The sequence below is a fragment of the Capsicum annuum genome, chromosome 9 (assembly GCF_002878395.1).
Source record: "Capsicum annuum cultivar UCD-10X-F1 chromosome 9, UCD10Xv1.1, whole genome shotgun sequence".
Lineage (NCBI taxonomy): Eukaryota > Viridiplantae > Streptophyta > Magnoliopsida > Solanales > Solanaceae > Capsicum > Capsicum annuum.
In genome coordinates this window covers 200,538,040-200,546,777 of record NC_061119.1, presented here as the reverse complement: position 1 = coordinate 200,546,777, position 8,738 = coordinate 200,538,040, and the positions used below count along the sequence as shown (strand labels likewise).

General features: G+C 32.0%; 1 long non-coding RNA gene across 1 annotated transcript; it reads right to left on the bottom strand.

Moving 5' to 3' along the window:
* Nucleotides 1-3,766: 3,766 nt before the first annotated feature.
* On the bottom strand, nucleotides 3,767-7,870 carry LOC124887215. Its single transcript, XR_007044529.1, has 3 exons — nucleotides 7,735-7,870; nucleotides 7,495-7,575; nucleotides 3,767-3,979 (listed from the first exon to the last, which is right to left on the bottom strand). It is a non-coding gene; the product is annotated as an uncharacterized LOC124887215 (long non-coding RNA).
* Nucleotides 7,871-8,738: the final 868 nt, after the last annotated feature.

Sequence of the window (8,738 nt, the reverse complement as noted above, 5' to 3'; positions counted from 1 at the left end):
TACATTTGTTTGTTCTTTCAATCTCTTAATCATATCATTTCCTTTTGTCCTTTCTTTTTTATTCCCTAACTCTTGACCAGATTGCAGGACTGGGTTATAAGCCAGTTGCACATTATCTAATTCAAACCCATCGATCTACTGTCAGTACTGAGAAAATCTGGCACCAGTCTTTGTAAAAAGATCACTACCTTTCTCAGATACAGAAGGTACAATGGTGATGACTACTCAAATCGAGGTAAAACCAGTGGAGTATGATACCAAAGACTCTAATTACTTAGCTCCAGAATGTAATGAAGAGCCCTTACTGAAGTCCCTTGTTGAACCCTAACTACTACTGAAACATGACTCTGAAACCAGTGGAATGTAATGGTAATGAGCCCAAAGCTTCCAAATCTAAAATGCACCTGTGTGCATATTTAAACCACATACATATATATACACACATGAAGTCAACCTTATATTTTCTTTAATAAGCACCAAATTAACCGTCAAGCTTTTTTGATAGTATTAACACAAATATCTTCAAATAGCACAAGTTTTTCTTGACAGTGTAAATCAAGTATATGCTCTTTTACAACCACTAGACTATGATATTTCAGTCTTGATTTCCAAGTCTGACCATTAAATAACAAACATTTTTATCACGAATAATTATTATCAAAACACAATAATTAATAATATAAACTTAAACAACAATCAAATTAGAAAGAACCTCGTTCTTAGTTACATCATTAGAATACAAAAAAAATAATAAGTATTAACAAATAAGTAGTCGTAGTAAAAAAAACTAACAAAAGCTAATCTATATTCTCTCAATCTTCCTCATCGCTTGTTTCATTTTCATCACTCTCCCATTTTTTCTCATCCGTTGTTTCATTTTCATGGTCCCATTCATCCTCCTAGAATGATTCATTTCCCTCATCTATTTCTTCCGCAGTATTTGCGATGTCAATGATCTCATCATCAGAAACTTCTAATATGCGTTGAGGATGTTCAAGATTGTTTTGCAACTCATCATCCCCTATTTGATCAATAACTGCGACTTCGTTATGGTAGTCCACATCTGACACATTCTTAATCTCAATTCTCCCCACAAGCTTAGTCTTTATAACCACCCATCAATTGGCTTTATCTCTGCACAATGGATATGTAGCATAATATATCTGCCTGGCATTTTGTGCAATGATAAAGGGATCATAGCGATTATATTGCCTCGTGTGCTTAACTTCAAATATATTATGCTGTTGATTCACCCTGGTACCTCTATGTGATGGATCAAACCACTTGCACCGAAATAGAATTATCTTCTTTTTTGGCCAACCGGGGTGCTTGACTTCTAATATCTCTTGGATGACACCAAAATATTCAATGATTTGACCATTACCGTCGATATCACCTTCAATACACATGCCACTGTTATTAGTTTTCTTATACTTAGAAACTTTGTCTGTTTGAAACTTGAAGCCGTTCACACAATATTTATTCATTGTCCGAATTTGAGTTGCAGGACCAAATATGATATCTCTCACCAATGGCAAATGTTCGACGGTACTATGTTCATCCAAAGCCTACATATCGTTAAATCAAAATATAAATTTTATTAAATGAACTATATATAATTTTAGTAACTGTATATATGATATTTCATACTTACATATTCTTGTAACCAATCGGAAAACCTCGTATAAATGGCATCATTACCTCATTTTCTAATGACTAAATTGTCAAGTGTACATCATTAAGATTTTTTTATTAGTGAAGTGTCCTTAAAAAATTAATATAATTCGATAACATCATTAACACTTACTCAAGATATGGTTGAATCTCTGAACAATTGAGCAAAACATGTGTCACAATAGATTTTCTTTCCATACCAGTGAGGGCTCACGTACAATAACTTTAGATCCTTTACCCGAATTGTTAAAAATTGATATAGGTGGAAACATAGGATCACCATCACCTTCATCATTACGATTGGACCTATTTCTCTTACATGACACTTCATCCCAAAGTAGTACGAACAAAAATAAGCAGTTTCTTTTGCAAGATAAGCTTTACAAATCGAACCTTTAATCTTTCCCCTTTGCCTGATAGTTTGTTTGAACTAGCCAATTTTCTTGCATAATTTTATCTTAGGTAGATAAAAGTAATTTTTTTAAGAAAATGATGACATTAGTTTAAAAAAATTTACCTCTCTCCTGGATATATCCACCTTATTTGAACTGGGCCTCTAAGACGTGCCTCTTCTGCGAGGTGAATTGGAAGATGCTCCATCACATCAACAAAGCCATATGGAAAGATCTTCTCCAACTTATTAGTGATGACAGGAATATTCTGCTACATTCTGTCCAAGCTACTCTCTAACAACTTTTCCAAACACAAATCTTTGAAGAACAAACTTATCTGTGTGATTGGTTTCCATATCCTCTCAGGAAGGTGGTTAAATGCGATAGGAAACAAGGTTTCCATAAAAACGTAACAATCATGGCTTTTCATACCAATCAACTTTCCTTCTTCCATATCTGCTCGTTTTCCTAAATTCGAAGCATAGCTCTCAGGCATCCTCAAATTCTTAACCCATTCACATATTTCCCGTTTCTCATCTAAAGTGAACGAAAAACTGGCCTAGGGCTTAAACAATTTACCATTTTCTTTTTCGTTCAACCATAATTCCTTTCTCTTGCAATACTCCTTTATATCCATTCTAGCTTTTGAATTATCTTTTGTCTTGCCCTTAACATCCATGACCGTGTTGAATAAATTATCAAAATAATTTTTTTCAATGTGCATAGGATCAAGATTATGTCTTAGTTTATTGTTCCCCCAATACAACAACTCCTAAAATATGTTTTGTTTGATCCAATTATATTCAACGCCATATCCAGGAAGTCTAGAAGGTGGACTATCTGTAACTTTAGGCAAATTACAAACTCTCTTTCAAGTAGCTACACTTAAGCATTTTCAAGTCACAAGGTCACAATTTCAAGTAACTACACTTAAGCATTTTCAACTCATTAACTTCACATTTCAAGTAGCTACACTTAACCATTTGTATGTCACAATTTCAAGTAACTAAACTTATGCATTTTCAAATCACAAGGTCACAATTTCAAATAACTACACTTGAGCACTTTCAAGTCATTAACTTCACATTTCAAGTAGCTACACTTAAGCATTTTCAAGTCACAAGTTCACAATTTCTAGTAACTAGACTTGAGCATTTTCAAGTCATTAACTTCACATTTCAAGTAGCTACACTTAACCATTGTCAAGTCACAAGGTCACAATTTAAAGTAATTACACTTAAGCATTTTCAACTCATTAACTTCACATTTCAAGTAGCTACACTTAACCATTTTTAAGTCACAATTTCAACTAAATAAACTTATACATTTTCAAATCACAAAGTCACAATTTCAATTAACTACACCTGAGCATTTTCAAGTCATGAACTTCACATTTCAAGTAGCTACACTTAAGCATTTTCAAGTCACAAGTTCACAATTTCAAGTAACTACACTTAAGCATTTTCAACTCATTTTCACATTTCAAGTAGCTACACTTAACCATTTTTAAGTCACAATTTAAAGTAATTACACTTAAGAATTTTCAACTTATTAACTTCACATTTCAAGTAGAAACACTTAAGCATTTTCAAGTCACAAGTCATTAACTTCACATTTCAAGTCACTAGTTCACATTCTCAATTGCAATATAAGTCAAATAATTCAATAAATTTAATAAAGCTAATAAGTAGAGGCGTCGAATGTCCCTCTCACACCATATAGTCATCATACAACCTATGGCTTTATAAGCCTTCTACAACAAATAATTTCACCATTACATTACATATAAAGACTTCACTATATGAAAATAGAGAGAATAAACCTACCTTTGTTTGGCCTAATTTGAAGAGAAAGAGGCAAACGATCGTCGAAAAATAGCAACCAACCTTTTTTCGAAGAAATAGCAATCCAACCTATTCATAATGGAAATATTAATCCAAAAAGACAAATCTTAAACCATTTTTCAACATAATCTAGCAAGATCAATAGAAACAATACCACCAACAACAGACACAGCGTAATCTCACAAGATGTGATGGGGTCTGAAGAGGGTAGAATGTAATCTCATCCCTAAATATTTTTCTTAGGGGTGTGTCATACCTCAATAAGTCACTTAATATGGAATAGAGAGAGTAATAAATATTATTGCCGTGAAACTTGAAATTAACAAAGAAGAAAAGCATACTAAGATACAGAATTTCATATAATGCTAAAAGAATGAAAAGGGAATCCCCAAGAAAGCAAAAGTTTCAAACTTTATTTAACCAGAAAGTTTCAGAATGGGCTCAAAGAATAAGTCATCACATGACAAATTTTATGGAAAGATTAACTAATTTTTGTTTGTTAAGCATGAAACTAGCAAAGAACATAATCATATCAAATCATAGAATCTCATCAAATGCAATGCAAACTAATCAATCACATGTCAAACCCAAACTAATCCCCTATATCAGTTTTGCTCTATTGAGTTCATTTCCTCATATATCAAAAGATTTCTTTAATAAAATGTACTGGTATTGTATTAGATACTTTCAAGATTTGTACTTTTACTCTGTAAGAAAACATGTGCCCCTACTACCTGAGGTATCCCGTCCATATCACTTATTTTCCCCAAATCATTTCAGGTTTAGGGATGCCCAAATGTTCTCTCTTAGGAAAACTAAGGCCCCTAACACTAGGCTACAGTCCCACTTCATAGGCCTCCTATACCTACTGGATGGAGGTTAAAGCCCAATCCTTCCCTTTGGGTTTTGAACCTGTAAACTATTTTCCTACATTCTTGAATCATTCACGTAGCAATTGTACCTTGGTAGTCAGTTTTCATATTATTATATAAATCTTGTGTCATCATGGCATAGGAGAAATTTGTGTGGTGTCAATAATAGTGTGTTAATTTTTAATAACAAAATGCAATCACAAAACATATCTATTTATCAGAACTACTATTCAGGCCAAGAAGCCATGTGAATACTCTTTAGATTAAGTTGTGCTAATTTAAAATTCTCCATAACAGAAGTTGTAATTCGAAATCATGGCGAATTAAGTGAACTTCTTTTGAGTCATGTTGTATATTATACGTGAAATCTCCTCTCTTGAAATACAACTTAACAAGTACAAGTCCTTCATCATGTTGACACAAAATCGATTTCAAAAGTCGACCTCGGCCTAATACCTTTTTTCAGCACTAAATTATACACAATAACAATTCACACACCTGATAATTCACCTACAAAACTAAAAAAAAGAGATACTTTAAGCATATTTTTAACCATTTAACTCACAAAAAAAATCAAACTCGAAGTAAATCAAGCAAAAAATCAACAAAAACACCTGTTAATTCAGCTATAAAACTCAAAAAAAATAAATACTTTCATATTTTTACCATTTAACTCACAAAAAAATCAAATTCAAAGTAAAACAAGCGAACAAAATCAACAAAAACACCTTTTAATTCAGCTATAAAACTCAAAAAATTTGGAGATACTTTACGCATATTTTTACCATTTAACTCACAAAAAAATCAAATTTGATGTAAATCAAGCAGAAAAATCAACAAAAACACCTGATAATTCTACCACAAGTTTAGAAATTTAAAATTCTCCATAATAGAAAAAATGTTAGCAACCAATGAAAAGTTACTTCAAAGTGTGAATATCACTGATAGCAACCTCATTGATGACGACCTCGAAGTGTCACTGATAGCGATGGAAGAGAGAGAAAGAAAGGAAGGAAGAGAGAGAGAAGCGGCGCGAGAGAAAGAAAGGAAGAGAGAGAGAAAAAAAAAAGAATGGGTCTTTTTTCCTAATATGGTGGACTAAAAAGTTGACTTAATTTCGACGGCCAATTTCGACGTTGGCTGTCTCTTTTTAAAAATTTATATATTTAATTTAATTTTTTAAAATATTAAAACTATTATTTATTATTAAATAAAAAATATCAAAAATCGACGGTCAATGTCGCTTTTCCAAAAATTAAGTTTTATTTAATTTTAACAAAAGTGACGTTGGCCGTCGCTTTTTGGAAAAAATAAAGAAAAACTTAAATAATTACGAATTACGATGGATAGCGTCGTTTTTCTAGAATTAATATTAAAAATTATAGAGACGTTGTCCGTTGCTTTTAATAAAAATTAAATTCAAAAATCGACGGACTGCGTCACTTTTTAAAAAATTATTATTATTATTATTATTTTTTAATAAATTACGACGCTGTCCGTCGCTTTTATTAAAAAAATTATAAATTAATAAAAATAAATAAAAATAAAAATTAAATTAAAAAAGCGATGGCCAACGTCGTTTTTCTCATCGCTTTTTAAAGTGACACAGCCCGTCGCTTTTTGGCCATTTTTTAGTAGTGATATCCGTACTTGTGTGGTACCCAATCCAACATATATATTTTCGTACCAGCGTGGTACCCGATCCAACATATACATATCCGTACCGGCGTAGTACCTGATCCAACACATACATATCCGTACTCGCGTGGTACCCGATCCAGCATATACATATCCGTACCGACGTGGTACCCGATCTAACATAAACAAGTATTACCAATATCAAATTTACACAACTTCACAACATACAACAATCTACCAAGTTTACAAGTACACTTAATGTTATAAGACAATTCCATCAAGTAAATTTTCAACAATCATTTATACACGCATCAACAATCCAAGCATCAACAATTTCAAGCATGTTCGAATACCAATCAACAAATATTCATAGCATTACTTTAAGGAGTTATCATTATCAAAGAAGCCACTCATAGGCACAATTCAATAAACCAATATTATCACCAATTTAGCATCTCATGGGCATCCAATAGATATAGTATTTTTATCAATATCAAAGTAAGAATATTATAAAATAAATCACAATTTAATTCTTATGCATACAAGTCACTATCGGAGCCTTAATTAGTTATTAATTATTAAAAATATCATAATCTTCTTAAATACCGCAACTTGGGTTCTAACATCACCACTCTAACTAGCACATTCATGCGTATCATTATCCTCTACTGCTTTCCACATAATACAATCATCATACTAATTCAAGTCATCTATCCCTTAGATATTACTATGTTCATCAATATTCGATCTTAGCATAATTCTCCTCCTCATATTATTGCAAAATACATACAACCTAATACCATTACAACTCGACTAGGTTTATCACTAAAACAACTAAACAGAATATCATGTTCATATACTATATTTACAACAATCTCCTTTCGGGCACATAACACATAAGATCATAAATATCACATAATCAATCAATAATATAGTTTTTGGGATTAAAGTTAAGGACTCGTGTCTTTATCTACCTCAACTCCATGCTCACAGGCCTAGAATGCTTTCTCCCGTCTATTCTAAATTATGAAAATATAAAATAACACAATCTTCTAGTCATTAAACCTAGCCTACCTGGACGCCATGCTTTTGGAAGAAACAAGTTGCAACAAAGATGATCTTTCCTTTTCTTCATGCCTTGGAATAATCAACCATCTAAAAACCAAGCAATAATAAGAGTAATTAAACAATTACTCTTCAAACAAATATCTTGGGGATTCAAACTCACTAGTTCTATCCTTAATTCAAGGTCTTTCTAAGGATTATAAGATGTTAAAGGATTAAAAGACGAAGAAAATAATGAAAAAAACTTACCTCAACGAAAGAATTTCACCTTAAACTTTGGGAAATCACCTCTTAAGGTTGGGGAATGAAATTTGGAGGTTTTAGACCTCAAAAATGGCTGCATTTGATTTAAATACAATCAGAATTTTCGCTACAGTGAAATCCCGTTTCAATCCGGACAATGCTCAGTAAAACAGTTATAACTTTCTACTCCGAATTTAGATTGAGGAGAGGTTTATTGTGTTGGAAAGAGGACTCAGAGATCTTTGATTTGATAGGTAATGGAACCCTAAATCCTTATATTCTATGAGATATGATCGTTTGAAGTTGGCCCAAATAAAAACCCATATCTAAACTGTATCGGAAAGAAAGTTTTATACTTAACTTTGTATTAGGGATATTGTACGACCTTAATTCATACCTAAAGAACTTTCAAACTAAAGTATTTATATTAGCACTCATGAATAATTAAATTCATCGAGATTGAGTCTATCTAGACACATCCGAAGGCTAAAATCTTCACCAAAAAGTTCGAGATGACGTAATAAATAAAATATTGTCTATTTTGGACCCAAGTTAATACTGAGGAATGAATTTTCATGAATTTATTATAAATAATTTAGTAACAACGAAATGGATCTTTACATTAAGTTGACTAAACAGCTGAATATATTTTGTAATATTTTTAGGCCAAGCTCCAATAATGATAAAAACAAGTGAGGCCTAAATATTCTTTTGCCAAGCCTTACAAACCTCAAAATGACTAGTTAATTATTCTCTGCTGCATATATTTTGGTCGATTAATGTTTATGCCTCAAGAATTTTTCATTCAATGCTATGATAGGTGATCTTCCTCAAAGATTCAAGGCACTGACTATTATGAACAAAATTTAAGAGAAAATAAATTAATTCTTATTAATTTATTTTAATTAATGACGTGGGCCTCTAGTAAGATGACACATGGCAAAACAATTTTTGACCACCCGTCATTAACAAGTATTGATATGTATGAACCTGTTTTGTAACAACGATGG